General features: G+C 38.7%; 2 long non-coding RNA genes across 2 annotated transcripts; one reads left to right on the forward strand and one right to left on the reverse strand.

The window, feature by feature from the left end:
• Positions 1-8,164: 8,164 nt before the first annotated feature.
• LOC131836494 (uncharacterized) lies at positions 8,165-10,787 on the forward strand. Its single transcript, XR_009355643.1, has 3 exons — positions 8,165-8,618; positions 10,035-10,097; positions 10,667-10,787. It is a non-coding gene; the product is annotated as an uncharacterized LOC131836494 (long non-coding RNA).
• Positions 10,788-10,853: 66 nt separating this feature from the next.
• Positions 10,854-21,859, reverse strand: LOC131836493 (uncharacterized). The gene is made up of 4 exons (XR_009355642.1): positions 21,772-21,859; positions 20,379-20,613; positions 15,831-15,900; positions 10,854-10,994 (listed from the first exon to the last, which is right to left on the reverse strand). It is a non-coding gene; the product is annotated as an uncharacterized LOC131836493 (long non-coding RNA).
• Positions 21,860-23,815: the final 1,956 nt, after the last annotated feature.

Genomic DNA, 23,815 nt, shown 5'->3' on the forward strand with positions numbered 1-23,815 from the left:
GATGCCAGTTAGCATTACCTGTGTTGATCAAATTTCATGATTATGTAAAAATACCAATTACTGAGTGATTGAAACAACCTAAAGAAATTATAAAGACACATTGTACTTTCAATTAGAAGTTGTGGGCCACATAATCTGTACTAAGCAATGAGAACAAATAAACAGGTACAACTATTTATTTGCAGTGGGAATAGTGAAATCGATTGCACCTGGTAAATGGAGAACCTACCATATGCAGATCCTTAGAGCTTTTTGATGAGCCTAAGTAAAGAGGGGTCTTCTTGCTTACGAATATTTCTTGAGGCAGGTTGAAATTTTCTGGCAACATCTAAACTATTGAATTTCCAGAGGTTTATGAAGACTTTCATGGTAAATGGGAAGCGTAGGAACTAAACTTTATCTTCTGCTACCCATGGTGAAGTCATAGCTTTTTCTTTAAACTTAAGAGTGTTTCTACCTAAGCACATATGAAATTAAATCTGCTTCTAATTTCATTTTCTCTATACTCCTAAGTCTTGCTCTGTAAGTAGCTACCAAGTTGCATGGTTATTTTTGGAATAGCAGACATCTCTACCATAACAGATTTATAACAGGAAAAGTAACATGTTAGCACACAAAACTTAACCCCTAAAAAAAAAAAAGAAAAAAAAAAGTAAGGCAAGTTTATTTTCCATTTTCCAAACAAGGCCTATGGCAGAGTCTTAATGTAAAGAAAACCTAGAAAGTATTTTCAGAAACAGAACTATTTTATTTTTCCAATATTAAAAATCCCAAGATTAAGGCTATTGCATTCTTTATTTTTGTTTTCCTAGTTATAAAATGTTTGCAAAATGCCAAAGTTGGGCTTTTTGTTTGTGCTCTGTGCATGGGCTAAATCTAGCCATCGTGGTGCTTCTGAGACAGCAGTGTTAATTTTACAGTAGTGATAACAACACCTGGAGCCTCTAGAAACTGCCTTCAATATTAATGCCTTCCTTTCTGCTTCAGTTAGCTTTTTGATTCTTTAGTGACTCCAGGTCTGACAGTGGCAGAGTTGGCCCACATTGCTGACTCCACCCAACAGAGAAGATTAGGACTATAACTCTCAGTTCCTAGGCTGCCTACAGAATCCTTTGTTTAGATATTTTCTTTCTTGCAATTACTCATAAGCAGACATTCTAGGTTCCTTTCTGCTCTGGGGAAATTACACGTGTGTTTCAAAGACATTGTCACTTTGGATTCACATTCACTTCTTATCAAGGCTTTTGTTTTGATTTGTTTCAAACTTTAAACATCCTTCAACTTTTTCCTAGATAAATTCATTAATTTGATGAAATCGAATGGAAGGTGTGGTCCTTAGACTCCACACTTTCCATCTAGTAACGAACAAATCTACAGAGAGCAGGAAGTCCAGAGTAGTTTTTTCATGTGGACTTGGTTAAAATAGATGCTAGATTAACATGGGATCTAACTGTTCTGCCAGTAAGAGATTAAGCAGTTAAGTATAGATTACTAGCAATATCTCCTCTCTTCTAGCACTCTATTATTTTACTATATGTACATGAAAAATGATCTTTTTATTGGGTTACTTTATACAATATTGGGCTGTCTTAGGTTAGTTTCTTAGAAATTTTTTTTTATTAACGTATAATGTATTATTTGTTTTAGGAGTACAGGTCTGTGAATCATCAGACTTACTTAATTCACAGCACTCACCATAGCACATACCCTCCCCAATGTCCATCATTCCAGCCACCCCATCCCTCTCACTCCTCCCTCCCGTCCAGCAACCCTCAGTTTGTTTCCTGAGATTGAGTCTCTTATGGTTTGTCTCCCTCCTGATCCTATCTTGTTTTCATTTTTTCTTTTCCTACCCCCAAAACCCCCCCAGTCTGCCTCTCAAATTCCTCATATCAGAGAGATTATATGATAATTATCTTTCTCTGGTTGACTTATTTTACTGGCATAATACCCTCTAGTTCCATCTATTTTATTACAAATGGCAAGATTTAGGGGTTTTGATGGCTACGTAGTATTCCATTATTATATTATATATATAATATATTATATTGATGAATATATATATTTATCATATATGCATAGTATTCCATTATATATATGATGAATATATATATGAATATATATAGTGTGTATATATATTCATAGTGTATATATTCATATATTCATCATATATGCGTAGTATTCCATTATATCCTATATATATACATATATCCAATATACATATTGGATATAATGGAATACTATGCATATATTCATCATATATATATATATAATGGAACACTATGCATATATGATATATTCATCATATATATATGGAATATATATATATAATGGAATATATATATTGATATAATGAAATATAATGGAATATAATGATATAATGGAATACTACACATATATGATGGATATATATATGAATATATATACACACTATATATATACACTATATATATATATAAAACACACACACACACATACCATATCTTCTTTATTCATTCATCTGTTGATAGACATCTAGGCTCTTTCCATAGTTTGGCTATTGTGGACAAGAAATTGTTTTTTCTTATGCTTTCTTCATTTCACATCTCAATTTCAAATACTCTCACTTTGAGAGTTCATTTCTCTGAGTGTGTGTGTGACTCTGATTTCTAAAATTATTGGAGAGATGTTTCCTTCAGTTTAGGGATACCATACACCATGAGGGTCAATATTTTATCTAACACTAAAAGTCAAGTTCAAAAATATATAGTTCACAAAATATTAGCTCAGTCAAATGATTAGATATGGAGAAAGTTTTCTAAACATATTAAACAAAATATACATTTAACAATAAAATAAACTCTCAATAAATGTTTTCTACATTATTATTTAAAACTCGAGTTGCTTAGTCTTTGACTCCAAATGTTACTCAGCTTCAATTTTTTCCCAAACTTGGAAATTTCATTGTCATCCAAAGGGTTTGGCTGAATCTTTTGTTTCCCAGTATTATCTGTGGATAGGCACAAGCTTATCTTTAAACAAGTAGTTTTAAAAACACTCTACATGTAAGGAGTTGAGAAGTATTATGATCTCAGTTTCCACAATCTGGAAAATTGTGTTTTGAGGTCTAGAAGCAGAGGCATAGGTCAGGTGGGGCTCAGATCTTTTGCTGTGTAGACCAGGGAAATTTCATACCATATTCTACTCCAGTGGTTCCGCAGGTTCATGAAACATTTAAATAGGTATATTTGGGGATTCAAACTAAGACTGAGAAGTTTTTCTTTTCCAAGTAAACTCATTTGACAGTATCGTCCACCATCTGCTATCACCTTATTTCATTAAAGCAAGTGAATTTAATGCCAAAAACACAGGAAGGACATAATCTCAAAATAAATGGCAGTTCTTACGTTGAATAAATTCAGTGCTATGAAAAACTAACTCTATTGCTTTTGCTCTTCCCACTCTCCTGGGGATGATACTGCTGCTCCATCCTCAGCTCTGAGATGCAGTGTGGTTTTGGAAAGAGCATGGTATTTTTGACACCATACTGTCTTGAGGTGAAATCTTTGTTTTTCCACTTAATAGCTAATCAGCCAAGTGCAGACCGACTTAACTATTCTGAAATTCTGCTTCTTGCTTCTTGAAAAAGAAATAATAAATCTAGCTCCCGGTTAAATTGTTCTGAATAAAAGAATATTTAAAATATCTAGAACTTTGGCATGAACAAATAAAGCCTGGAAAACCTTACAGCATTACTTTTATTTTCAAAGAGAATAAAACAGAATTGGGAAAACAAATAATTGGAATCCCATCAATAGAGGAACATTTGTGTATGTTATAGTACACACAAACTATGGAAAAGTATGTAGTTATTAAAAAGAACGAACTAGATCTATATGTATTGATCTATATAAAATAAATAATTTACTTTTTGGTGGAAAAAACAAGTTGCAAAGTAATGTGTGTAACATCACTCCATTATGTAAGAAGCATTTGGACAAATCATATGCATACATTTATGGTTGGAATATTTATATGTGCACAGAGAAAATTAGAGAAAGATGTATTTACTTACCACATGAACTTTCTATATTTATTCAAGGTGTTCTCAAGCAAGGTGTTTCCTGATGCTACTACTCAAAATTGTTCACCTGCCCCAGACCCCTGTCTTAGCCCTTTTTATCCCCTTCCCTGTTCTACTTTTGTCCATAGCACTTATCGTTTCTGATATAATATTCATTTTACTTGTTTTGAATTGCTTGTCTTCCTCCACTAGAATGTAAGCTCCAGGAAAGCAGATTTTTGTCTGTTTAGTTCATACAAAAAAAAAAAAAAGAAGAAGAAGAAGAAGAAAAAGAAAAAGAAAAACAAAAAAGCAAAACACCTACCTCATGAAAGGGCCTGATGAAGGGTAACACTCAGTAAATATTTGTTAAATCAATACATAATGAAATCATTGTGGTTGATCTTAGAAAAAGAGGGAGGTGGGGGAGAGTGAGGATACAGTAGAACTGATTTTATGCATCTCATTGTGTTTGCGTGGTGTAGGAGGTACAAGTTGTTTTTGAAATCTAAGAGAGCAATATAATAATTTATTAAAGATATATAATAATATATAACATTATATATATATATATATAACAATATAATAATTTATTAACCTCATGTATTTCCTGGCATTACTTGACACTCAATGAATGACTGTTCCTTTCCTCCTCATCCCCTACTCTGCCACACATAGACTTCTGCCCTGTGCTCAGGAAAGAAGTCTCTTTGTCTTTTCTAATTTAGCATGAATATAACATAACCTGTTAAGTTTCTCAGGCTTGTTTGCATTTAATTGTACAGCAAGTTTCTTATGTTTTGCTCCGGCAAAGACGACAGAAAGCAATAACAAAATTGGATCTCCAGGGCAGGCTGGCGGGTGGAGGTGAATTTGGTTTACAGGGTAGCAAAGTGAGAGAGAGGAAAACAGGGTGGCCTGAGAAGGTGGGGTAGGAAAGGGTGATTGTAGACAGGGGATAGCAGATGCCAAGGCTGGACCCAAAACAAGGAGAGAAGTGAAGAGAGACTGTTACTAGGGGTAAGGGGACTGATGTGGAGAAATGAAGGAAAATAGAAGGTTCCTGATGCCTATTCTTAAGACCTCCTGCCTCTCACAGCATCACAGTCTAAAAGGTTCATGTGATCACCGGGTGCACTGCCCTCAGGTAACAGATGAGGGAACAAGAGCTCAGAAACTCATCGTCCTCGCTCTTGGACAGGCACTTCAAACGCCGCTTCTGACTGTGGGAAGTACTGCATGCTATCTATCCCTTCTTCTCAGGGGAAGATGTGTGTGGTTTTCAGAGCTAGGAGCAGTTCTCAGCCCCTGGGCTGCTGAGGAAGCAGCCACACCTCTTGGGTAACTAGTATTTTAACGATCTGAACCTACCAGGGAAATATAGGTGGTACATGAAATACCCTTTTCTGATAAAAGAATTGAAACCTGACTGCAGAACCAGAAGGCGCTGTTAGGTCTGAACGGGGAGATCCTGAAACGTATCCCACAGGTCAGAGCCTAGGCAAGGTTTATGAACTTGAACCTGAGCCAAGTGGTCAGTAGGGAATAATTTCAGCATGGTATTAAAAGGACTTTCACGCGGCTCCACTTCCTTATCCACTTGAATAGCTTGTCTTTGCCTGAAATTCCTAGGACTGAATCCCAGTTTCTTACCAACATTAACTTTTGGAGCTTTTGTGCTTTAATACTTAAACCTATTTTTGTTTCCTTGTGGGCCACATGAATGCTGGACTGAAAAGAACAGGTAGCTTAAAAATTATGTTCTCTAAGCCATTACCACGAAGCTGAAAAGGAAACGAACGTCGAGATCTGCTATATAGGATAATAAATTTGATTAGCAGAAAACGCTCGTGGGTGAGAACATTGGGACAGGAAGCAGCAATATACTGTGGCTGGTGAGGCAAAGCTGAATGTCAGCACTTAATTGCAAAGCAGGAGGCCATTATCCACTGGCAGCAATTCCCCCGGTGACTTTGTTTGTTTTATAACAAATTATTGAAGCAGTGGGAGAGCAGTGCTCTGGGTAGCAAAATGCAGCCTCTGACAGGGGCTCGCTCTGGCCCCCTGGGGCCCCGCATCTGCATCTGGCCTGCCTTTGCAAGCTGGGGTGAGTCGGAGAACATGGAAGAAGTCTGAGCCCCGGGTGGGCACCTCTAGGCTTCAGATCACATATGTCTGCATGTGTGGGGATAGGGCCTAGACTGCCAAGTCTTACTCCTCTGCCAGCAGCTGGCTGTGAGATCCAGGGAGAAGTAGGCTGACTGAGTCTAGTGGGGAGTCATGAGAAAGAGCCTGTGGACATCCTACCTCAGGGAGAAGGATGGACTCAGAGCCCCAGCCACTGACATCCATCACACGGCTTCTCACGCAGACCCATCCCTGGGAGATGAAGGGACACCTTAGCGAGCTTGGCTCAAGGAACTCTTAGCTCAAGGACTCTCTGATGAAGTTGGGGAACTTTTTTTAGACACTACAGGGCTCCGGGATGCTTCCCCCTGCCCCCTCCTTCACCCAAGGGCAGATTTGGCTCACGGTCTGGCACCTCTTCCAACCTCCCATCTCTCCTACTATGTACTCTCATGCAGGCATCTTCCCTAATAAGATCCTTCAAATTTGAATCCCAACTAGGTATCTATTTCTTGGAAACCCCAGACAAACACAGCTTAATTTTCCTTGTTTTTAAAATAGGAAATATTCCTTCATGCCTTCCTTGCAGAGGTGTTATAAAGATTAAATGAGACAATGTGTGAGGAATGATAAAAAAAAAAAAAAAAAAAAAACCATGCCTAGCATTCGCAGGTGATCATATAAATAGTAGCTGTTCCGTTGAGCGGCATGTGGGTTGAGCCACAGCCTGGAAGCTGATGGGAATCTGTGTTCCCAGAAGGTGTAAGAGCTGAGACCCTGACAGAGGGCATGTATCCCCACCTACTCATGGACTCTAAAATATTGAAAAGTTGAAAACAACTTCACACATTTCTAGTATTCTGAGAGTTAGCTTTTTTTGTTTGTTTGTTTGTTTCATTTTTAGGATGATCTAGAAATACTCAACAAAGGGTAAAATCATGGAAGAGGGGATTAGTTCTCCAGCCCTTTGAACCTTAGAATCCCATTGAACACATCCCCTCTCCCAACGATACCTGAATTTAAGTCATACGTCTACTTGTGTTTCCTGTTAAAGGAATCCGTGAGCAAGGGGAGGAAATCACAGAAGGAGGGGCTTCCCTGTGCACAGACTGGGTGCGTGGTAGGAAGGCTTACCTTCCAGCGGCTTGTCCTGCTAATATAAGCAATGCAAAACTGGCCTGCGCTCAGCCTGGCACAGGGGGCGGGGAATCTTGTTTTTATCGGATTTATTCCAGACACCTGGGAGCCGTGGAAATCTATATTTAATTAAGAAAAAGTAATCAAACTTAAATGTGTGAGTTATCTCTGAAACACAAATATATCAGGACTATATATCAAAGGCTACGTTTTTAAGGCAAAGACATTTTCAAAAGGGCAACTGACAAAAAAACGGAACCCAAGAGATGGTGACCAGCCATTTTAATAGGATCCTATCCTGTATCGGGAACATTTTCAAAGTCATCTCTTACCCGTAGTTCTGTAGGGAGATGGGTTTTTGAAAGGACATTTAAATTATGAGTATAGTTATGCTGTTAAGTCTACACTAAAGACTTTCTTACCGAGGTCTACTGTACGTACCTTCCTCCCGCAGTTGTTCAACTTCTCTTTACCTCATCCTTGCTGATTTGCAAGCATAATTTTCACTGGAAACAAGTTTTATGCTATTGTTCTCATGACCCAAGTGTTTTTCAAATCTCTTTGACTCTTGACCTTGGACCCATCCTACTCTCTGTTTATGTATGCGCCTTCCCAGCAGGATGTCAATATAAATGCTCTGTGTGCCCAGGTGGGGAGCAGCTCTTTGCATAACTGTCCTCCAGGCAGATGGTCCGGTGACTTAGTCCGCAGTCTAAATGTGCGAGAAACTTTCAACCCACTTATACATCCATTAAGAAAAGATTCACAGATGCTGGTTCTTAATATTCATTTTAATTCTAATTTGGTGTTTCCAAATGGAACCTAACTGCAATTTTTTTTTTTTTTCCAAAGGCAAGCGCTTTGGGCCATCCGTGGGGAAATGCAAAGACTTACAGGAGCCCTGGGAAGTAATTTGGTCACCTCTTCTCTCTGGATGAGTGCACCAGGGGGCAGGGAACATGGCCACAGCCATAGCCATAGCCTCAATGCTGGCTGATGTCCGCAGGGCTCCTTCTGGCTCTCCGAGAGTCTGGTCGGCTGGCTTGCACAGCTTCAAAGGAACTTCCTGTCCGAAGCTGCCTGGGGATGACCCTGCAGAACCTGGAATCTTAGAATTCTAGAGCTGCCGGGGAGATTTTGTCTCTCTCCACCCAGCTCTCACAGGTGGAAGCAAAGCAGGCATAAGGAAATGGATGCCTTTCCTGAGCTCTCACAACGAGATTAGAAGTACTTCTGAAGTTTCCAGACTCAGAAAGGTGAAACCAAGAATGAAGTCCACCACAGACCAGGCTGCCTTCCTAGTCTGTCACCCGTCAGTGAAATTAATTCTTGGAATCATTTTTTATCAATATTTTAATTTGATCAAAGCATAGCTTAGTGATAATACTTAATTCTATCAGTTAATGATTAGATCAATGCTTCATTTTAAATATAGTAATATTTGAATTTTGGTGGGGGCAGATTATTTGCAATTTTTCTCCTCCCTTTCCATGTGCTCTTTCTTGTGGCAAAGATTTCTAATTGGCTTTTAAACCAGAAAGAAATCAGGTTCTCCTATGAGGGAGACCTCTGTACTGTAAAGGTTCACTGGGGAGGATTTGGCAAATCTTCATAACAAGAATCATTCTTCTGGCATTGAAGCTTTTGGTCCTGTTGTGCTTGGCTGGATGAGGTGGGAGAGTTGGCTTTACAAAATCTATCTTGTGTCTCCTGGCACTTATCTGACTGTATTCTTGGAATGAGAGAACTCAGCAAGACATTTCTGGTTGTTTATTGAAGCTTTGCAAATATTTCATAATGTATGCACGTGTGAATATGTGTATGTATCTAGCTAACATTTACTGAGTACTTTACTATGTACTAGGCATGGAGCTAGGTACTTCACATTGTCTGCCTCACCCTGGGGTGCATGTATTATTATCTCCAATTAACAGATGAAGACACTGAGGGCCTTGAGGGGTTAGGTGACTTACCTGAAGTCCCATAGCTAGTTAGCAGCAGAACCAGTCTTCTAAGTCCTAAACCCATATTTTTGAGCTGAGTGCTCTGCTCTCTCTTTATGAAGAAGGTACAGCTTGTCTTACAGCCAGGCCTGGATTTCTCGGAGGAAGCATTCCAACTTCTAAATCATTAAAAATCACTTAATCTTCCATAAAGAAAGCAAGTACCCCCATTCTGCTGTCTGTTGTGTCCAGGCTCTGGAAACCATAAAAAGAAAAGACAAGAATCCAGTATTTTTTTTTTAAAGATTTTATATATTTATTTGACAGAGCAGGAGAGAGGGTGATCACAAGCAGGGAGACAGCAGAGGAGGCAGAAGCAGACCCCCACTGAGCAGTGATCTCAATGAGGGGATCGATCCCAGGACCCCCGGATCATGACCTGAGCCGAAGGCAGATGCTTAACCAACTGAGCCACCCAGAGGCCTGATAAGAATTTAAATCTTGCCCAGAGCCAATAGCTTCCATATTTCACCCGTTTTCTGGGAGCAAAGAAGCTTTAAGAAAGGAATTCATTTCACAAAAAACATAATGCTGAACTGAGGGGGAACCTAGTTTTCTCTTTACACCAGTCTATCTCTCTTCAAAAATGAGCTTTTATAGTTATGAGCTCTTCCTTTTCACATCTTGAATCTTCCCGTGTAGAGAGGCAACCTTCTAAACTGATGTTCTGTTAGTTAAGGTCTCCGAAGAGCAAACCTTTTCATTTTATTTTATTTTGAATTTAGGTACAGTTGATTAGGGAGATACTTACTGAGAAATGAACCTGTGCCAGATAGAGAAAGAAAGGGGTATGTACTGGTATTCCTTTTCCAGATGATTCTAAAATTGCCTCATTGGGTTCTGCTATACTGTAGCTTAGTACAATTTTGTTTGGTAGGATTAAGTTAATTTTTTTTGTATTTACAAAACTGTAATAATATTCTTTAGTGTGTATTTTAAAGCAGCCCTACATGGTCTGTTGTGAAATGTAAGTATGTCTCCATAACAGAGATGCTCATTAAATATTAATATTAAAGTAATAAAGAAAAAGATATATCAATATCAATAACTGCCAAAAAGAATATTCAGTAAAATTGAACACTCATTCCTAATAAAAATCATTGGAAAAAAGAGAAAGACCCTTAGCATTAAATATGGACACACAGAATCCAAAAGTAAGCCTCAAATATATTTCATAGTGAAACATGAAAAGAATTCCAAGAAGTGAGCCCAATACTGGGCTGCTCACTGTCAATGCTGTTACATAAATTAGCCTGAGCCTTTGAAAAAAGTAAAAAAGTAATCATAAACATACTGTGTTTGATTTATAAGTTCGTCAGAGTGACAGCATTTTCCATGGTCTTGGTCTATTTTACAGATGCAGCCATGGATTCGGGACCCTGGAGGGATACGAGATTGGAGGCATCATCAGAATTGGTTGGAGGGATCAGGGGCTCGCTATCCACAGGCTGGACAGGGCCCCTGACAGCTGTCTGGCCGCAGTGTGGCCATGCCTGGTGTCACTGTCAGTGTGGTTTACTGCAACAGACTTTGCACTTCTGTTTCTTCAGATCTGATTAGTAACCCTGGCTTATCTTCTCAATAAATGTATTGATCCCACATCCGTGTCTCAGCCAGTCCCAGCCGTAGCACATGCTCAGCACAGCTTTAGCAATGAGATCTTCAATGAGTGTTCTTCATACAATCTAGCAGAGAAGTGATACAGAATAGAGGGTAAGCGCACACATTCTCTAGAAACTGGCTGTCTGGATCCAAATCTTAGCTATGCCACTTATTAGCTGGTGACTCAGGGCTTGCTGCATAACCTCTCTGTGCTTCAAAGTCTTTATCTATAAAATGGAAAGGACAATATTAACGGCATCTACTTTCTAATTTTGTTGTGAGGTTTAAATGAGCTAAGTTGAGTCCTGCAAAGTGTTTGCCATTGCCCCTAAAGCTGTCGTAAAATGTTACCCAGCCAGGTAATGTAGTGCGTTTGGGTATGATGCATAAACTCTTCTTCATACAACTTCTATAAACAACACTCACTGCTGACCATCTTTTCTTCCTTTAAGATTTTATTTATTTATTTGAGAGAGAGAGAGAGAGAAAGTGAGAGCGTGTGTGCACGCAGCATGCGGGAGCAGCAGGGAGAGAGGGAGAATCAGACTCCCCACTGAGTAGGGAGCCTGATGTGGGGCTCCATACCAGGACCCTGAGATCAGGACCTGAGCTAAAGGTAGATGCTTAACAGACTGAACCACCCAGGCGCCCCAACGATCTTGACCATACCAGGAGTCAGATCAAGATACTCTTTTACAAGATACTCATGTTATGGCCAAAAGGGACATTAAAAATAGTTTAATCTGACCGTTTCATTTCACAGACAAGGAAGCTATAATCTGGAGAGGCAAAGCCACTTGCCCAAACTCACAAAGTTAATTGGCAGCCAGTTCAGAACAAATACATCTTTGTATTTATATATATTTATATATATATTGAAGAACAATCTGAATGTTATTTTATTCTCATGATGAAGTTTATGGTCATAAAACAACAATAATATTGAATAATAAAACTGCAAGTCTTACTAAGCTATATCTCTTGTAGGAGAGTTGAATGGGACGTATTTTCTAATTCTAAATTTCTTGGAGCATGTAAACAAAAAAAATAATGACACGCCATTTTTGGATTTTCTTTACGACTTATTTCTTTAAAGTTCTTAAAACTATGAATGTAAAATGGAATAGTCCTCTTATACACAACTCCCTGGGTCTCACAGAAGGCCAAACTCATTTAATATTTGATGAATGTTGAAGGGAAAGTCACTCTGTCACCTACAGTTCATGACATGAAGGTTAAATTCATTGTCCCAAATTTCAGAACAGGAAAATAAGCCAAAGTTCTTTAGTAAAAATCCTTCCCAGCTATTATTTCCTGACTCTACACTGTTCTATGTCACACTCAATTTGCTTCTATAATCATCATTTTTATTTCCATCCTTATTCTCTATTTTGGAAATTAAGATGTTGAATTCCAGCACAGGTTTCTTTTGAAATGTTTTATTAAACACCAGGGGCTAGCTTCTAACTGGTATATAAAATGGTCTTAAATAGAAGTTATTTTAATGCTCGTAGCTACATTTAATTTTAAGGGGGCAGGAACTACTAGCTTTCTGTGAAAGGTCCACCATTTATTATCTGCTGATTACAAAACTGGCTAAAGTAGGAAACTGGAAGCCAGATCTTTTGAAAGCCAGATGATCTGTTGTAGTTATTTTGTATTGAAATTACAAAACATGCTAGTCTAGTTCCCAGATTCCCTGGAGGAAACAATTTTAAAACCATCACCACTACCTGATAACGGCTTTGACTTACTCAGTGAAGCCTGAAGTCTATAATTAAAGAGTGATTCTTTAGGTCAATGTGTTCAGAGTTTGGTGAATTTTCAGTCACCTGATTTCCTTGACCCCACCCAAGTTCTTCAAGAGAGGGGTTTCGGAGTGTGTATTTTTCACAAGAATTCCAGATGTTTCTGGGAGTTTACTATGTTTGAAAAGCTCTGTTTTTATTTAAGATTTATGTTCTTTTATTAAGGGGCATATCTCTGGCAAACTCAACAAATTCAACTTTTTGGTGAGTTGTTTGTATCTGAATCTATGCAATTCTATCCTAGCATGATTCTGCAGCAACGTTACTGAGGAAGAAAGAAGAGCATGGAAAGAGGGAAGACCCATCTCTGTAATTGTGCCCATCAGGGGGCCTTGGACCCGTTCTTGATATCAGCTGGGTAGGAGGAAACTAAGCTCTATCCTGGGGAATATGCTCTGGACTTCTCCAGAATTCAGCCTTGTGTTACTTTCTGAAGTAAAAATTACTGGATTGTTTAAAGTCTGCATATTTTGCTGGGGTTTATGGTAAAATAAATAACTTCTTCTTGGAAACAGCTTCTTTGGTGAAAAGGACAAGAGAATAAATTAATTTTTATGTATGTTTTAAGTGCACTGAGGATATGAGAATCTGATTGCTCTAAAGGTTTTTTTTTTTTTTTTTTCTTGTGTGTTTTTTAAAATATTATCACAGTGCAAAATAGTTTTTAGTGCATTGTTTTCTAAATTTGCTTGGTATTATATGTTGAAATCCAAAGCATATGTTTCCTTTTAGTGATTTTGGCAATCCAGGGTCCTGTCTCCCTTTAGACTAGGTCTAGGACATATGAGCAAACCTCTTAACACTGGAATGAGAGAATAAAGATCATACTAGAGACTCCAGCACAGCCTTTTGTAGTGACAAACAAGTGCATGGACAATCTAACAAACATTAAGCATCTGACATGGGTCAGCACTACTACAAGAATATCTCATCATATGTGGACTTTTTATAATATGATAAAGCCAGAATTACTAGTACATGATGGGCAAAAGTCCATTTTGAAATGACTTGTGTCGTATTTTAAAAAAAATTGTGATGCAGGCATAGACTTATTTAATTTTAGATAGTTATATCTAAATCTAAAAACTTGAAACACCACAAAATGATTAATGCAGGTGCAAGCTTTCTCATCCAATATAGTTTTTCTTTAAATTGTAAAGAATGGAAAAATGTCTTTTTAATTTTTGTCTCCTTATCTTATGAATTGTACTTCTCCTTGAATATATAAGATATTAAATAATATCAAACTATGCAGCTGAATGATAAATCAAACCACTGAAATGGCCAAAGATAATAGGATAAAGACTAACTAGATATGTGGGTGAATGGATGGATGGATTTCAAGCAGAAAGACGCACAATCTCTTCACATTTCATCAGTATTACTGTACTCTTGGTGCTGAAATAGACTCAAAAAGAGGTTAGAAGTCCAATAAAAAGTGACTTGGTGAAGAAGGAAGAGAGTACTCCTAAAATTCTTGTTATGAAAAAGATTCTGAGCAAGAGGACCTGTGGTGACCTCATTGACAGTTGACCTTACTCTGTACCCTAGGGATGTGAGACCAGTGTTTATATTTTACGATGACTACCAGGCTCTATGAGTTCAGGCAGCAAATTAGTGTCTAAAGGATTTTCATACAGGTTTCTCTGACTCCAAAATCACAACACTGTATATGCGTGCTTTAGTGTGTTTTCGTATCCTATGTACATCCCATGGTATTCTAATTAAACTTTAAAAATGGATAAGCTGTTAATATTAGTAACTTATACATTATTATATGAAACCACTGCAAATTAGAATAATGTGACCAAATGTCAATATTTACTGAAAATTAATATGATCCTTTAACATAAACAATGAAAATCATCAAAGCAAGCACTGATGATCTCAATCTGAACTTGGCAGTTATTTGTATTAACCATAGTTAATGTAAAGTAAAAGTATGTCCAAATGTCTGAGGTAATATAAATAATATATGTCAAGAGACGTTTTTCCCTGGGAGCAAAATTCAAAGTGAAAGGCTATCATTAGGTCTGAATCTTCTAATGTCAAAGTTATTTAAGAAAAATAATATTCCTTTTTTGAGGGAGTAGCTGAGAAACATCTACTGCACCACTGATTTCCCTGCTCTATAAAATTATGTGAATACATGCCCTTTACTGAGCAGATTTATATTATGGTAATATCATTATTTTTGTCATGAATATAATTATTCAAAGCTAGTCTTTCAGTCATGACTAATTTTGTACGATGATGACTCATATGTCTTACCATTAAATAAGGAAACATACTTTAAGATTTTTAAATATAACTAAAGATTTTCATAGCTAAATTTTAGTTATATTTCTGTTTATTGAGGTATGTTGAATTAATATTCAAATTGATGTTTATGTTTATAATTAAACATTATAAATACAGTTTATGAACTGCTTTGACATTATTTAAGTGCGACAATTGATAGTGCCAGAATCTCTCTGTGCTGTGTTCACCCTCAGGTTTACTTTCACCAATCTGAAGTCTCCCCTTGGCTGCTAACGTACCAACATCAGGACTCAGTCACACAGAGCAGTCTCAAAACCAGGTAATGTGTTTTGTAATTGTAATAAAAGTGAGCCCTTTGAACAGATCTTTCTTGACCTAAGAATCAGAAGAGTACTGGGAGGGCCCAAACCAAGAGACACCAATTTCCACTCTGGTGGAAACTGCTTCAAATGGCAGGGATTTCCTATGAATCTATGAGAATGAAGGGATCTCAATTTCTCACAGCCTCTCTGGAAAGGGAGAATACATTTTATTACCTCAAAAGGTAATAGAGAATGGAGATGGGTCATTAAGGAGCCCGCACTAGTTAATGAATGCCCATCATTTAGCAACATTTCCAGTCTACAGGTAGAAGGCATGACAAGGGGGTTAGGGGGGCAGAGTCAGGCTCCAAGGTTCTGAGGGCTAAGAAGCCTACTTGTTATGGAACATCAGTGGGAAAACCAAGAAATGAACTGAAGAAAATGACCAGCATTTCTTCCCTCTGTTGTATAATTATATTTAGTCACAGGGACTTGGGTAAAATCCCAGCTCTGCCACTTGCTTATAACAAGTGACTCAAATACTCACGTACAAAATAGAAGTAAAAATAATGTCTGCCTATCTCTCGAGGTCCATTAGGTTCTGGCTGACATGGAACCTACACAAAAGAAATGCTCCATTAATGTTAGCTTCCATAGCTAACACAGAAATATTTCATCAGAAAAGCAAGCCATCCTCATGCCTCATTCTGGTTTGAATTTCAGAAGGGTTTTGTAATTCATAAAAGGTGATGAGCTTGTAATAAAGATTTTGGACTATACTGGAGTCGTGCAATGATCTCCAGAGTAGGAACTTTTTTTTTTTTTTTTTTTTTTTGGAATCAGCTTAAAGCAGTTGCCAAAGTACTCTAGTGAATGAATCTAGTGGTCAAATTAGGGGTATTGTGACTATTTGCTTAAATCCATTTTGAATAACATTGCTTTATTGTGCTGCTGCTATATATTTAGAATAGGGATAAGACTTTACATGTAGAAATTATAAATAGGGAAATAGCAGTTTGACATCTGCAGGGGGCTCTGCATTTACAGGTTAAGGATTTTGTCTCCTTTCAAAGACTCATAATGGGATCCACTGTCCAGTCGCTGAGTCCATTCTACTCCATTTGGAAATCATTGCCTATGGACTGTTTAATCATCCAGCAAAATTCTGTTGGCTCAACCAAGAAATAGGAATCCCTCTTGTGGAAGAGTGATAAGGGCTTTTAAGAGATGGTACAGTTTTGTCCAGCCCCCAATACACTGATAATGAGCCAGAGACTTAAACAAAATCAGACAGGGTGTTAGTGGGCAAAGCTGAGGCTGACTTTCAGGTATCTTAACCATTAGTCCAGTAAATGTCTGCTGCAGATATCCCAAAGTTTCTCATGTGTGTGTGTGAGCAAGAGAAAGACTGTTCAATTTTATTGTTTACCATATTTTTCTCCAGACTTTTAAGTTACATCTTTTTTTATGTTTGAGTTCCTCAAATCTTTCTATGGTTTGTGTCATTTATTAATCTATTCTTTAAATAAATATTTATGAAGTGCCAACTGGCCCAGACAATATTCTATATGTTATGTCCTATAGTAATGAATAAAACAGACAAAAATCCATGCAGTCCAGGACTGTGTATTCTAGTGGAGTGAGATAATAAAAATTCACCAAAAAGTTACATGGGCCTGAGTGCTAGAGACACATGTAAAGCAAAAAGGGAAAGTAGGAGAGCCATGGTAAGGGGTTGGGGATGAAATTCTAAGTAACTTGGCCAGGTACAGACTCACTGAGAAAGTGACATATGAGTGAGCTCTTGAAGAAGAGAAGGGAGTAAACCATGTGGGTATCTGGGAGACGCGAGTTCTAGGAAGAGGAAATGGCAACTACAAAGGTCCTGGGGCTGGAATATACTTAGTATATTTGAAGGTAGAAGAGTCCATGTGGTTGGAAGAGTAAGGCAGAGAGGATGCAGAGGGCAGTGGAGTCAGATGGGAAGATCATATTTTGGGAAGATTTGAAAGGTTATTCAAAAGATTTTAGCTCTTACTCTGAGTTGGAGATCCAGTGGAAGGATTTGAGCAGACGCCCAGACATTATTCTATATGTTATTGTCCTATAGTATCTGACTTGGGTTTAAGATGATCTGACTTGGGTTTAAAATGATCCCTTTTGTTGGACACTACATGGAGAATAGACTAGAACAACAAGGCAGAAGCAGGAAGACCAGTAAGGAGACTGGAAATGGTGGTTTGAGCCAGAATGCTGGGACTGATAAATAGTTTACTGACTGGTTAATTTATTGATGGACTAGACTTATGAAAAAAGAGAAGAGCCACAAGTTTTAGCTGGATTAACTATGAGACTCGTGGAGTAGTACGGCAGGTTGTTCTACTATTTACCAATTATTTCTGTTTCCTTCAATGCAGAGTTCCTTCCTGTGGAAGAATACCGCACCTTTGTCTGATTGAAACTGGGAGGCCATGTGACTTGTTTGACCAATAATAAGTAAGCAGGAGCTTTGAGAGCTAGCATTTGGCATGCATGTCACTTTCTCTTCAGCTACAAAGCCAGCAAGGCTCCAGCTAAAGGCTGCTCTGCTAGTTTGGTTTCTGGAGCAAAGCCAATGTGGATTATATCTGAAGAGATATAATGATGATATACAACAAGAAACAAACTTTGTTATTGGAAGCCAGCAAAATATGCAAGTTGCAGCATCACCCAGCATAGCCTGACTAATAGAAATGCAGTTGGCATTCACTGTATTGAGGACATCTGCTAGAAGTGGAGGTTTTAGGTGTGTATAGAGTGACCAGGAGTTCAGTTCTGGTGAGATTTGAGATGCTATTTAGATAGCCAAGTGCAACTGTTGAGTTACTAGGTGGATGTAAGGGGCTGAAGTTCAAAGAGGTACAGGCTAAAGATAGACATATGGGTGTCGTCAGCCCAAGATCGAACAGAATTACCAGCAGAGTGAATGAATAGGTAAGAAGTTCAGGATCTGAGTATTCCCACCACTAACAAATGAGACTGAGAAGTGCAGCTAGTAGGATAGGAGGACGCCCAGGATGTGAAGTAGATGGGAAGCAAAGTGAACAAAGTATTGCAAAGTATTGCAAGAATGATTATTTTTTTCCCAGAGTACTGATAAGTCCAGTGGGGTCAGGACTAGGAATTGACTTTGGGATGCAGCTGCTCCTGGCACGATATCCCATAGCTTCTAGTTTAGTGTGATCAGGATAAAAGATGTCAACCCTCATCCAGAATGCAACCCTGCATGATCATCACTTCATTTAAGTGCTGAGAATATGGTCCTTGATCTTTAATCCTTGCAGAGCAGAGGGAGAGTTACTCTAGCAGTACTCATAGAGGTAATCTCTGATCACCTAGTCCTCTCACTTATTCTCTTTTATCATCCAGGGACTTCTTTTTCCACCATCACAAAACATGCTCCTTGCCTCCTGCTATAGACTACGCTTTCAGTCTGACATCCTCTCCCAGCTTCACTTCTTCCCTCCTTCTACTGCTCCTTCTTCTCTACCTTGGCTTAATATCTATTGGCAACCAAGGAAAATACATGATTTGAGAGATGGGCCATGGAGGGAAACTGGAAAATATTAAGGAAGAGAAAACCTCTCTAATGTGCCATCTCTGAAAAATACTCAACAAGGAGCTTTAGAGGGTCTGACTGTTCCAAGTGTAAAAAACGATCTGACCCCATCCTTCCGGGTTTTGTCATTCTCTCCCCATGGCAATGCTTCTTCTCTTCTCCCCTCAGATCCTCTCCCTGTGGTGCCCCTGTTCCAGGTCAGTGGAACACAGCCAAGAACTTGAACCTTCAAGAATGTGCAAGGCCACAGTCTGGAACAGACCTTGTCTCACATTGTGAAGGAGAGATGCACCAGGCATCCCAATGTGCAACTGAGAATCCATTTTTATCTAACACATTGTTATGTATGAGTGCTCAGTGCTTGATCACGCCATAGGCTGACTAAGCCCCTACTGAAGGCATCAGCACAGCTGGGGCACAAAAATGAAAAGAAACCATCTTTCCTTCAGATATACTTATCTAAAATGTTTTCAGTCAGAAAATTTACAGGGTTATTTTGAAAGTAGATAAATTTCACGTCACTTAAAATAGGCAACATTATCATGAACATGTGTAAGGGGATCATAATGTTGGCAGTGCTTGGGTTCCTAATGGGATTCATCTACAGCTTTAACATTTATTCTGTGGGTAGACCTGTGGACCAAGCCCATGTCAAATATTATCTACTTGGAAAAAAATTATTCTGAGCTCCAATGAATTGATTTACAAATTTTCTAATAAATCATTTTATAAACTAAAAAGTTTAAAATACTACCTTTAATCTATACAATATATTGTCTTTCCATCTCAAATGACTTGAGATTACTCAAAGGCAAGATGGTAAGAAGTTCCTTTTCTTATAGAACATTGATTGTTGCTGTACAAGTATTTAAATATCTTTAGAAATGTCTTGTTCTTATCCAAAAAGCCACTATTTCTTTTTTCTAAATTATGCTCTAAAAGTTGAATTTAAAAAGAACAGACCAAATTTTAATGGTTTTTGTTTTGAAAACGGTTCTCTGATATTAAGTGGAAATTTCTTGTGTTGCTATAAATCCATGGTTAGGAATGAGTAGCTTATATAAAGTTCTGTTTTCTTGTCAAATTCTTCCATTGGCCGAAGTGACATGGAATCACTTTTCAGTAATGAGTGTCCTCAGATACTAAGACAAGGTCCAGAGGGCAGAACTTTCTTGGCTGAAGAAGACGGTAGAGGTGATAGAGGCAAGAGCCAGGAAGAGCGGGATGATGACGAAAAGCTGCTACTATCTGCTTCTCCTACCCACTGAGAAAGAACTGCCAGCAATACTTCAAGTTTCAAAAAATTCCCAGCAATGAATCAGTAAGGCAGGAAAATGGTAGAAACTCACAGTCACATAGCTACATTGATTACATGGAAGCAGATGCCATTAATTAATAGAACTAATAATTATTTTTAAGGTTTGGGCCTCCAGCTCCCATTCTCTCATTTTTTTTTTCTTTATCAATATCAAAGTCTATTCACAATCCAACTCATACCTGTTTTTTTAAGAACCGAGGCTTGGGATGCTTTTTGGCCATTGTATGAGAAATGCTTTGATGACAGGGACGACGGGAAGAGGCAGTCTCTGCATCCCTGACTGCAGGTCCACATGGTGGTCCACATAGCAATGGGCCCAACAACCCATTACACTGTGGATGAGTCTCTTCTATAGTTGCATATTCTTTCAAATTTGAAGCATGAAGTTCTCTCTAGACCGCACCTTGTACAAGTCTTTGGTCGTTTCAAATAAAGTAAAAGAATTGGCTTTTGTTACAACACATTTATCTTATAGAAACTTGATTCTTAAAGCAATAGTAAATGTTTTGTCAAAATACAAAAGATTTAGGGACGCCTGGGTGGCTCAGTTGGTTAAGCCACTGCCTTCGGCTCAGGTCATGATCCCAGGGTCCTGGGATCGAGTCCCACATCGGGCTCCTTGCTCAGTGGGGAGCCTGCTTCTCTCTCTGCCTCTGCCTGCCTCTCTGCCTGCTTGTGTTCTCCCACTCTCTCTCTTTCTCTAACAAATAAATAAAATCTTTAAAAAAAAATGCAAAAGATTTAAATTTGAATAAAAGTTCTTGAGGGGGTGTGTGTGTATCTCTAAGTACCCTCACTATAGGACAGACATTTCAGACATCAGATTTTTAGATCTAAAACAGAATTAGGAATTAGAAAGTAGGCAAAAATGCCTCTTGAGATGAATGCATTAAAGCCATGTGCTTTTCTCGGCTGGAAGAGGACACATTAATTTGCCTCACTCGGTTATCCAGCTACCAGTGTCTACCTAGCATCTACGATATGCCAGGCATCACACAGGGGTGGGTTAAGATACTCTATACTCAAGAATCTCAGAGTTAACCAGGGAAATAAACAGAATCAAATAATTATGATAAAATGTTAAAAGTTATATAATAAAAATGTGTGTAAAATTCTAAAAAAAGCATGAGAAGTAGTTAATAATAAAATAATAAAAAAAGGTTTCACACAGGAGATAATATTTAAATGGAGGCTTCACTGATCAGTAAGCATTTGAAAGACAGGGAAACAACAGCTGAAATTTCCAGCCACAGCAGGAATGCAAGGTGTTTTCCTCAGAGAAGGTCAAGAAATCTTTGTGGTTTGGGTTTTGGGTGAACGCCTGGGGCAGGGATTCTTTCTCAACAGCAGTCAATAAAGAGTAGCATTCTTTCCTAAGAAATCACTCATCTTTCATTCACCAAATCTTCATCGAGTATCACCAAAGTGTCATTGAATGGAATTCTTAAGAAAAAGCCTTGTCTTATGTACCAAAAGCAGATTTGCTTCTTGTCTGCCAAACGTTTCAGCTCAGATGAGGAGGTGATAACCGACTGGTCTGGGGGATGGACAGGGTTGAGGGTAGATACGAACCAAGGACAAAAGCACCGTGGCCTGGAGCAACACATTGTAGGAAACGGCAGCTGAACTCACCCCACAGACCCTGGGGACCTCACTGCATCATTGTACAGTACGATCATTCTGAGTCATCAAGAAAAAGTTACATCATAGAATTGGATAATCAGAATAGAACTTAGAGGTCATCACGTTCCGTCCATCCCAAATCACTGCTGAAAACTGAGATCTGATTTCTTCTGTCCGGCTGAAAGTGAAACAAATTTCAGTATTTATGAGGCAGTTAGTTTACTCCTCTCATTTTAGACAGCTCCGAGGGTGGTAAAAATCTCCATATGTTTCCCTGAAATCTGCCTCCCTGTTAATTTCTTCCCATGGGAAGTTCTTGAGAGGATGGGATAAAACTGCCATCTTCTCTTCAAAACTCGGAGTTCTATTTGATGTTGGAGAAGGGGATGGGAAAATATGTCTGTGGGACCTCTCACCTCTCTAGGAACTCTGAGGGGCAAGGAACTTTTTAAAATACTGAACAGCACAGCAATGCCCACTATGGGTGTCCTATCACTCGTTTTATACCTGACGGCCCATATGCCAAGCCACAGCCATGCCAGCCAGGCTCCACAGCGATGCGTCTCCTGAATATTTATGAATACAGTTCACAGTCATATTTTCCCTCCTTGAGGATGCAAAACCAGTCTGCCCGAGTGACACACAGCCATTCAGAGGCCCATCCTAAGATTGTCTTGCATAATTCATAAACCCAAGGAAAAGATTTGCAAAGCTCTTCCTAGAATTGTGGTGGGGCTTGCCTAGAGCCAGAATTTCCTGAGGTGATGAGGGAGGGGATAAAACTAGCCTTCAGTCTGCTCTCAGTAAAAGGACTGGGGTCACCTATGCAAATCAGCTGTGATCGCTGACTGAGCCCAACGATTTTCTGATTCTTCCTAATGTGAATCAGCTTGAAGATTCTCTTCTTTCTTTGGACTTATTTACACTCATGGTGCTGCTGATCAAGTTTGTGAAGTGGATGTGCTGTACTCTTTGAAAAACTTTCAGCATCCTATTCTCTCTAACACATATCTTGGGCCCTTCTGCTGCCTTTGGCTGCTCAGGAATGTGTCTCCCCTTCCCCTGCAAGCACCTTAGTGGGCCAGGCTAGTATTTCGGTCGGTGACTCAGTAGGCTAACTAATGCTTGAGTCTATATAATGTGTCAAGCACTGAGAAAGAAACAAACAAAATCCCTGTTCTTACAGGACTTAGTAGTCTAATGGCAGAGGTAGATAAAAAAGTGATTTTAAAGGTGTATGATGGATGTTATGATTGAAAAAGTATACAAGGTGCTATAAGGAACCTAAAGAAGGAAAATATCCCTGGAAGATTTTCTAGAAGAATATCTGAGACCTGAGGATTAATCCCCATAATAACCTCAAGAAGCAGGTACAATTACCATTACTGATGTTTTTATATTATACCCATTTCCTGTCGAAGGCGGCTTCACAGGCCTATGAGGAAAGAAGGAGACTGAGTACTCTAACCTATTATAGCGGATTCTACTAAGCATTTAATTCAACTCCACAGGCTTGTTCAGACACCATACTCTGCCAGACTGCTAATTGTTCTTTTAATGACAGAGCCCTCACCTCGGCTCTACAGCCAAGTTTTAACGGGACACACAGCCACTTCCTTAAAGACTACATTTTCTAGCTGCTTGTGCAACTAGGGGTGATCTTGTCATAATGTTCAGGGCAATGGGACATGAGCAGGGTACTGTGTGAAATTTCTTGTCATGTTTTAAAAAAAAGAGGTAACCCTCATCTCTCCCCAAAATTCTATTTCTTGCTTGAGGCTGGAGGATGTAGATGGGTTGAGAAGCTCCAAAGAAGTAGATAAAAGCAGCACCAAGAGATAACGGAATGCTACCACAGACAGACTCTGGATCCCTAGATGGCCTCCTCGAGCTGGGTAGCCTCTTCGTCCCAGATCATTATGTGAAAGCCATGGTATTCTGGGGTCTGTTAAAATAAAATAAAATGGAGATCGGGACTTGAAAATCCCTCAAG

This window comes from Mustela lutreola, chromosome 7 (assembly GCF_030435805.1).
Source record: "Mustela lutreola isolate mMusLut2 chromosome 7, mMusLut2.pri, whole genome shotgun sequence".
In the NCBI taxonomy this organism is placed as follows: Eukaryota; Metazoa; Chordata; class Mammalia; order Carnivora; family Mustelidae; genus Mustela; species Mustela lutreola.